We start from the raw sequence: 9,274 nt of genomic DNA on the forward strand, positions 1-9,274 counted from the left end.
TGGGAAGTAACACCACGGAAGGAAACATTTCATACACAAACACTTTGTGTAGGAGAAGAAAGAGTTGACAAAAGCATTGCTGCTTGTAACAATAAACGTATTTAAATTCTTCTGAAATACCGAGTACATTTCCAACCTGTGATAATCAGGGATCAGCCTTTAAACTTCCCGATATTTTCTAAGCACACACAGATTTGGCCAGACAATAAGAAACATAAATGAACATTTTAGGCTTTCTATATGGCCTTAGGGAGGCTGAGATGAAATCCTGCCTCTGACAGCCAGAGGCCCCAGACACAGCACTCAGCAGCCAGGCTTGACATGATGAACTGCTGAGGCTCCTCTGAGAGCCAGGGGGCTTTGCCTGGTGCTGCTGCTGCTGCCGGGGCCTCTGGGGCAGGAGCAGCTTCAAACCCCATTGTGGGGCTGCTAAAGTCCCCTGGGCATGCAGCTCCTGACCTGACCTGCAGCTTTGGGCATTTAGAGGATGTGGGTCCTGCAGGATGAACTTGTGCAAGGAGAAACCTGGCTCTGGGGGAATCAGAAATCAGAAATGTGACCTGATTCTGAGGAAATCGGTGGTGCTCACACACTCCTGCTCCTCAGCAAGGGCTCCCAGTGCCCTGAGCAGGCAGGTTCAGCATCTCCCCACAGTCCTGTACTCCAGGCAAGCAGCACACCACAGGTAGAAGTCCTTTTGCTTGACTCCTTTGTGTACTTCTCTGTTTTCAGTGCTGGGCAAAATCATCCAACTCAGTAAGAAAAAATAAGAGAGCACTCAGACACACCAATCATTTTTAAAGTGGAGTCTCTGGGTTTGTGGATTTGTCAGCACTGCAGCATGTTTTATTTCCAGGTTTTCACAGAAAGTGGTCAGCAGATTCCCTGAAGTTGTTGGGAGTGTGGGGAAGAGGATGGGAACCCTGTTCCAGCTCAGGCTCACTGGCCTGAAGCCAAGGATTCACACAGAGAGAGCGGGGAATGCACTTGCAGGAACTGGGGGCATTTGAACCACAGGGGAATATATGGACAGCACAAAATACTCCATAAATACAGAACATTCTAACCAAATCTTGAGTCACTGAAATTATCTCATTGGCCTTTCCTCTTGAACAGAAAGCTTTGTCTCAGCTTACCAAGGCTTTCTTTTTTTCTGCATTTCACAGCATTGGCATTTACTCTTCCTGGACTGGATCAGCATGAGCTCATCAGAACATGCCCAGGATTCCTGTTCCTGAGGGCTCCACGATGCAGGACCTTCTCTTCACTGCTGGAGAAGGCTTCACATCCAGGCTGTCACTGCAGCTCCTGCCAGTGCCACCACCCAGCTGAGTACAGCACACGCAGCAGGGATGGCCCGGGCGTGGGGAGGGGACTCCACAGCTGCACCCCACAAACTGTGCCTTGTGCCTGGCCTGGCACATGGAATTAGAGCAAATTTGGAAAGACAGGGAGCTTAAAGGCCTAAAACCATCAGTCCCCTGCTGCAGTGACATGTCCTGTGGGTCAGTGGTGGTCCCTGTGCTGAATGTTTAACCCTCAGCCTCTCTCTGCAGCAGTGGGGAAGGACCCAGCACACCCCATGGCACAGCACCAAACCCCTGAATCCCAGCCTGGCACTGACAGGTCCATCCTGGAAGTTGGCCTTGCTGTGAATTCTAATGGCTGAGGTGAAAAATGCTTGACAGTTTGAGGCAGTGCTTGTTTCTGAGGAATATTTACTGAACTTTTCATGGTGAAGACTCAAACTCTGCATAGAAGGGGATCACACTGCAGTGAGCAACAAAAAAAAGTCTATTAAACAATCTTTGTTTTTTAAAAAAATCTCAATAACAACAAACCCATTTGTCTGTTTCACCAGCAGAGCATTTTTGTGGGAGATCCCTATTTATCTGATTTATTAGAAATGCTCCATTGAGACAGAAAGCATTTTTCTAATAAACCAAGAGGTTAGCACTATTGTTTTCAGTACAGCTGACCCTTGGATTTGCTGTAAAACCAGAATCATTAGAAATGCTCCATGGGTTATATTGGAGCATTTCTAATGAAACAGAGGGTCAGCTGTATTGAAATAATGTAAAATATCTAGATTCATGAGAAAAACTCTACTGAAATGCATGGAGCGTTTCTAATAAATCCAGATTTTAGTGGAGCTCAACCCTGAATCCATTAAAACCTTATGAAAAAATAGTTACTGAGCATGCACCTTAAGTACTTTTTTCTGTGTTAATCTCTCATTTATTCTAAAATACGTTGTAAAAATAGCAAATGGCATCAGTGAAAATTTGTTATTTAAAGTCTGCAATTTCCTCCCCTCCCAAGGAGCAGAGAGTCACTGCTGCCACCAGGAACAGGCCCCTGGAATCCCATAAGCTGTGCTCCAGAAGGGATGAGCACCTCACTGCAGCCTGTCCCTGTCCAGGCTACATTCCCAAGGTAGCAGAGCACAAAGGGACCCATCCAGGCCATTCCCTGGGATGGAATGAGTGCTGGCAGAGCTGCAGGGCTCCAGGGAGGAGCTGCTTGTGGAAGCTCTCAGCAATCCCAGCCTTTCCCCAGTGTGGAAATGTAGGAGGGATCATGGTTTTCTCCCAGCCACTTAGCAAGGGGCTGGAGCATCATTGTGTTCACTCCCAGGGGATTTTTGGTGTTCACTTCTGGGAGCCTGAAGTGTCTTTACTGAGAGATGTAAAGGATCTCTGCCTGCAGGAAGGGGCATCAACAATAAAAGCCTTGATAGGAAATGCAGGTGTGGTGCACTTTGGGCACAGAGTGGGATGGATTCCCAGGCACCTGGAATCCTCCACAGTCTGCAGGTGAGATTGCTGGTGGAGAGACTACATTGCTTGGACATAAAGAGAAACCCCAGCCTGATTTCCCCTTCAAGCTGGGTAGTTATTCTCAATTTACAGTCACATGGTCAGCAATAGAAAGAGATTTTTTTAATTACCACCAAGATTTTTGTACCATTTTTAGTGTACAACAGTATTCAAAGCCTGGTGGACGTCCAGGTTTTATTCAAGGCAGATTAAGCTGCTGTAATCTTGTAAAAGTATGTCCCAAAGATGAGATGGTTTGGGCTTAGTGCAGTTTCAAATCCCACACCCATGGCAGGTGACATCTTTAACCTGTGTGTCCAAGTCAGCCTGGTAACTGCCTGAAAACTGGGGCCTAGGGTAAGAAAAACTGGGTATTAATTGCAGCATGTTATGAGCCAGGACATGTAAAAACCAAAGAAGAGTTTCTAATTTATTGTTTCACATCAAAACAAGAAGTGAACATTGGCAGGTTTATTTTAAGGTCTTGCAGGAGTCACTGCCTCACTTGGATGATCAAACCCCTCCCCAGAGCAGAGCTGAGGTGAATTTTATCAGTTTTCCAGATTAACTTCTTGTGAAACTTGTGGCAAGTTTTGGTGATGCTGATGCTGCTAATTCTCATTTCTCTGCTATTTCTAAAGCTTTATTATTGCACCTCTCTCCTTCTAGAACTGCTGCAGACATGGAGCTGCAGGCACCAGCCAGGCACAGCCTGGGGAAGAGTTTGGAGAAGGGTTTGGATCAGCCCCAGCCACCCCCTGCTCTCAGGTAACACATCCCAAAAGCTCTGAAAACAATGCAAAAGTGATGCTTGGATTTATGGGCTGAAAGAGCTGCACTGATCAGGCCAGAATTGACAAGACCAATGTTACACTGGGTTATTTCAGGATAATTTGCTTAAAATTCAGCGTGGAAAGACAATGCACCCCTGCACGAGGCTGTTCAGGGAGTGGGCTGCTGTGTGCTGTAGCATTTTCCAGCACTGCTCTGGCTGCAGTCCCTGTGCCTTCAGCAGACAGCAGAGGAGCTGGCTCACCTCTGTTTATTTTATGAATGCACACACTCAGCCTGCCTGCAGCTTGTCAGCTTCTGATGCTGCTCCTTTGGCTGCTTTGTACCCACATGTACAGAAAATGTATAGGAAAAGTATATTAATATCATTCTATCTCAACAGATTTAATTCTTAAATGCTACATATACTTGGTTAATCTCTCATTTTAGAAGTAGGAAAGGTTAGATTATAACATCAGGTTAGCTCTCTTTGAAGCAGGTAATAATTAAGTTGATTCACTGTTGCAATTACTGTCAAATCCCCCTTAATTACCACGGATTTTATAGCAGCTTCATTATACGTCTGCTGTAATGCATTGTGGCCCAAAGGAGAAGTGTTGCAGGAAATTCTGCATAGCATGTATAATTCTAACCTGCAGTTAAAGCTCCTAGTGAAAGCCTCTGCACTAAATTTATCTTTTTTTGACATTTTCCCCCCTATTATTTAAAGCAGTTGAGCTGGAGTAACGCCACTAAAATATACACCTAACTTCCTAAGTGAAAATGGATCTCTTCATTGGTATTAGGAATAAAAATGGGAAAATTATAAAATTAGCAGCATATTATCCTTGGGAAACTGCTCAGCAAAAATGAAGAACACTTCTGGCCTGGTGTCATGGGGGGAGAAAACCTCTGCCCCATGCTGTGAGTTGTGCACCCCTGAACAACCCCTGAAATGCCACTGAGCACAGTTTTTGAGGCAGTCAGGATTTGCTGGAGCACTCTGCTCTCCATGAATATTTTCATCCATTGTTCCTTTTGCATTTTATAAACAGAATTTTTAAAGCAACTCTGCTTTTGAACTGACCCTCCAAGTAGCTCCGGGCCTGGTGAAACTGCTGCTTTCTGGCTCACGTGTCACTGCTTGTTTCCATTGGAAAAATCTTTACAAATCAGGGTCTGTAAATTGAGCCTGCAACAGTTCAAAACAGATAAGAGAATAATGTGTGCCATGGATTCCCTTGTAGGGAAGGAATTTACTCCCCAGCACATATTAGATGCAGAAAGGGCTCCAGTGTCAGTGACACTATTGGCAGCTGTGTTAACAGTGAAGGAGCTGCCTTTGTACAGCAGTACAGTTATTAAATTTCTCCAGAGACCATGACTCATTAATCAAATATTCATACATCTCTGTAAATACATGCTGAACAGAGAATAGCCTCAGAGCTGAGCATCCCAGCACAAGTGCTCTTTCATGTGGGCCTGGCCCAGCCCTGAGAACATGCGGTCATGTTTTGCATTTCTAATGCCCCGTGCGCTCCGGAGCAGCCCGGTCCCTAAAAACAGAACACAAGTGATCTTACTGATGGCAAGTGTTACACAGCCACAATTAAAATTGCTTCACTATGGCTTCATACCATCTTTTTAAGAGTGAGGACAGTGAATCAATTCTTCTGTTCTTTGTTTACCATCAGACAAGTAACTTTTTCCCATACGGATGGAGGAACCCAAGGCCATGCTCCTTTTAATACAAGAATTTGTATTAGCATGGAAACAACAAACCAATGGTTGGACTGGCAAGGCCAAAAAACTTCACGTATTTGCAAAGGCATGAGCTTGTTGTGTTGAACAAATGCTGTATTTTGTGTGTCTTCACTGCCAGACAGAGACACATCTCACCTGCTCCAGATGTGAACACACCTCAGGGTTTGACCTGGGTCAGGCTGAGATCACAGCCCAGAGCTGAAGCCTCTCTGGGATCAGCTGAAGTTCTGTTCTATGAGCCTTTGAAACAATTCACTTTCCTGATTTTCCTTATCCATGTCCAGGACTTTGTGTTTCAGTGTTGCAGGTTCTGACTGATGCTCCTGGTCCAGGCTCACTGTGGGCTGGAGTAGAAAAATGCTTTAAAGAGGGTTCTTTGTAAAGGGGAGGATGCCATTGCTGAATGAAGGTTTAAATTCTGGGCTGTTGTGCTCTGCTGGACTCAAGGGAGCAGGGAATGGAAGGAATTACCTGAATTTTCAAGTCCAACTTGCAGGAAGTGTGGACAGCACAGAATCCCAAGTGATCCTGGTAAGAGGAGGGATATGCACAGATACATCCTGGAAAGAGGTGAGTCTCAGATCATATTCCTTCATAGCTTTTAGAGGCTGGGACATAGAATTCACCCCTGGAAACAGTCCCTAACTGCAGATTTGGAAGGGAAATTTGCATAAAATCCTTATGGCCCAGTTTAAGGATTGTGCTCCAAAAATACTTCCTTTTTAGTTCCCTTTCTAATAAATACAGATACTCTACTTAAGCACCTCCACAGCTCCTACCACATTCATTTCAGTGCATTTTAATTTTCCTTAACAAGGCTTGACATTTACATTTTAGAAAGAAAATCCTCTCCTATATTTAATTAGGGCACTGATTGAGACAGGATGGCAATAACCTCCCACACTTCTGTGTGAGACAGAACCCCCACCTTGCTCCAGGAGCCAGCACATGCCAGAAAAAGCAGGTTTGGGTATCTGCTGTGTGCCATGCAAACATCACAAAGCTGTGAACACAAACCCCTTTCCCTCCTGTGCTCCCAGTCCTGGGCAGCCAGAAGGGATCCCAGTCCCTTCCATGACCTTGTCCACTGACCCAGCAAGCTGCTGGATGTGGATAATGCCTAAAACATTGACTTTAACAACCTTCCCTTGGGGCACTGGGATTCACAGGCAGGATCAGAGTGTAGGGAAGGAGGAGATGGAGAGCAGGAATAACATGGGAGTGCTGAGCAGAGCTCACAAAGCCTTGGCTTTAACACATGCCTAAACACCCACCAGAGCTGGGTGAAAACAGCAAACATTTATTTGTGCATCTCCTTGCATAAATAAAACCCTGCTGATTTGCTTTGATGGCATTTACGAGCACATTTATTCATAAACATTAGAGTGAGCAAGTTTTTATTTGCAGGAGTGTTCATGGCAAACAAAAGCCTCGTGAATTCTGGTGTGAATAAATACCAGAGAGCTCTCACTCGAGCAGGGCTGCTGCAGTCATTAAGTAAAGCTCTTTTTACTATTCACACTGTGGATTCAGACAATTACAGCTGCCCGTGGACTGCTTACAAACAGGGAAGGGAACTGTTTATGGAGCTCAGTTCATCCAATTAGGCAGCAGAGGCATCTTGTGAAGACACCAAACCTCAGGGTCAAACCATGAGTGCCCAGGGCTGGATCCTGACACCCTCAGATTCCTCTTTGCACCTTTTTGTCAATGCAAACAAGTTAGCAGCATTTAAAAATCCTTTTATGTGATGCTGGCATGGCCTAACCAAGCTGGTGGGAGGCTGTCCCTGTGCTGCTGGAATATTCTGCCAGAGGCTCTGGGTTTAGGGTAAAGAGCTGAAATGCTGCTGGATGCTGTTCCTGCCTGTGCTGCATGGCCTCCCATGCAGGGCTGGGGGAATGCACCCCATAATAATCAGCTCCAAGGTGGGAAAGGGCCATGAAGTAACCTGGCCTCCTCTTGGAGGCTCCTGCTGCTCTGGCCTCCCTGGAAAAGCCCGATGACCTTGGATGAAATGGTTGTGGAAACAGCAGGTGGGGAGGGCTGGATTTCAGACCTGCTGTTTGTGTTCCTTTGTGGCATTATTGACCTTTCATAACTCACTGATGGCTGCTTTTCACTCCATCATCCTCTTTAAGAGATTGTCAATAAGGCTGGAAATAAATCAGGTCTCTGGGGCAAGCCCATTTTCCCACTGGAATTAGCAGGGAACAGGAGATCCCTGCCCTCCTCCACTGGGCACAACTGAACTGCTCACCTGCTTCACACTGACAAAGCTTCTGCGTTTGGAGGGGTGAAAAAGCCAAAAAAGCAAAAAAAAAAAAGCACAAAAGACAGTAACAAATCATGTTTGCCCCAGTCTTCTAGCTCTGCTGAAGCATGGGGGACTGGTGAGAGGGGAAAGAAATCTTTAAAGAGATTGGATGGGGCTTGGAGCAGCCTGGGACAGTGGAAGGTGTCCCTGCCCATGGCAGGCACTGGATGGGCTTTAAGGTCCCTCCCAGCCCAGCCCAGGCTGGGATTCTGGTGTTCTATGAAGCAGACTTAGTGCTGGTTTGAGTATATTCCCATTTCCAGGCCTTCTGGAAGCTGGGCTGCAATTCTCCAGGCTCTGTTTGCCTCTAGATCAGCTGTGTCTACCACCATCAGTAAATAATTCCCTGTCCTAAAGGACCACTCTAGAAATTTCCATTTCAGAAGTAAACATGGGGCAAACCCTTCCAGTCTGACCCTTCCCAAGAGCCACCCCTGAGGGCTTGTGCCCCATGGAGTCAGAGTAGTGCCCTGGGCTTCTGGAAACTTCTCAGAAATCAGCTGCTGCCTTTCCTGAGTGCCTGGAGGGTGTTTTTAAAGGTTGGCTGGAGATGGGAGAGGCTGCACAGAGGAAAGGGAGGTGGTGGCTGGGGGTTTCCCCATGGAGGAGAGAAATCCCTCACCCTACATCCCTGAGCTCCCAGGGCAGAACCAGCTCCTCCAGCAGAGCTCTGGGGTGTGATGGGCTTTGGTCACTGCCAAGGTTTGGAAAACAACGCTGGAAAGAGAAGGCAGAGTCTCCATTGAGAGCCTGAGCCTGTGCCAAGCTAATGTCAGATATTATAAACACAGAGAGAAGGGTTCCTTGTGAGGAGAAGAGAAATGGCAGAAAGGAGGGAGAGAAAAGGCTGTGAAGGGACAAAGCCCCGAGGCCGCAGGGCTCCTGTGGGGCTGCCAGGCACGGCAGGAGTGGCAGATCTGGGGAAGTCTCTCAGAACCTGGGCCACTGCTGGCTCTGTGAGTAACTGATGCTCCTCAGGTTTGTGTTTGAAGGCAGCAGCAGCAACACTGGTGACACAAATTAATTGCCTGGTTTGCAGCAGCTAATGCAGACGAGGTAAAGAGAATTACTACACGATTAACATAGTTTCCAATTAAAGTCCCCTGTAGTTACCCAAAACCATTAATTTCTACTAACCTGGTAATTTAACTTGTGTCATCCCTGTACACAAGTGCACCAGGGTATTCTGTGGGCTTGTCTGGGCTTAAACCTTGCACAAAAACCATGATGAAAACAGCCATGAATTTTTAACCATTATTTGTACCAGGATTTCAAGAAAACCCCACTGTGGTGATCTAAAGGATTTGCTACAAATTCAAGGACCCCAACCCAGGTGCTGTTCTAGCATGGCTACTTTTCTTTCCCTCAGTTAGAAAGGGAAAAATTTCACTATTTAATAAGTTCTAAGATGTTTCAGCCACTACATTTTTCATCCAGTTGGAAAAAGAGAAGAGAAACGGTCCCATCCTTCTAGGGAAGTTTGCTGTTAGAATGACAGACCCACATTCCCTTTCAACATTTCTGTGCTACAGCTTTTGTAATTCCTTGTGAGCATTTCCATTCCAAGAATTCTGAACCAGAGGCCTTTGGAAGAGCAGCTCCT

The sequence above is a fragment of the Molothrus aeneus genome, chromosome 9 (assembly GCF_037042795.1).
Source record: "Molothrus aeneus isolate 106 chromosome 9, BPBGC_Maene_1.0, whole genome shotgun sequence".
In the NCBI taxonomy this organism is placed as follows: domain Eukaryota; kingdom Metazoa; phylum Chordata; class Aves; order Passeriformes; family Icteridae; genus Molothrus; species Molothrus aeneus.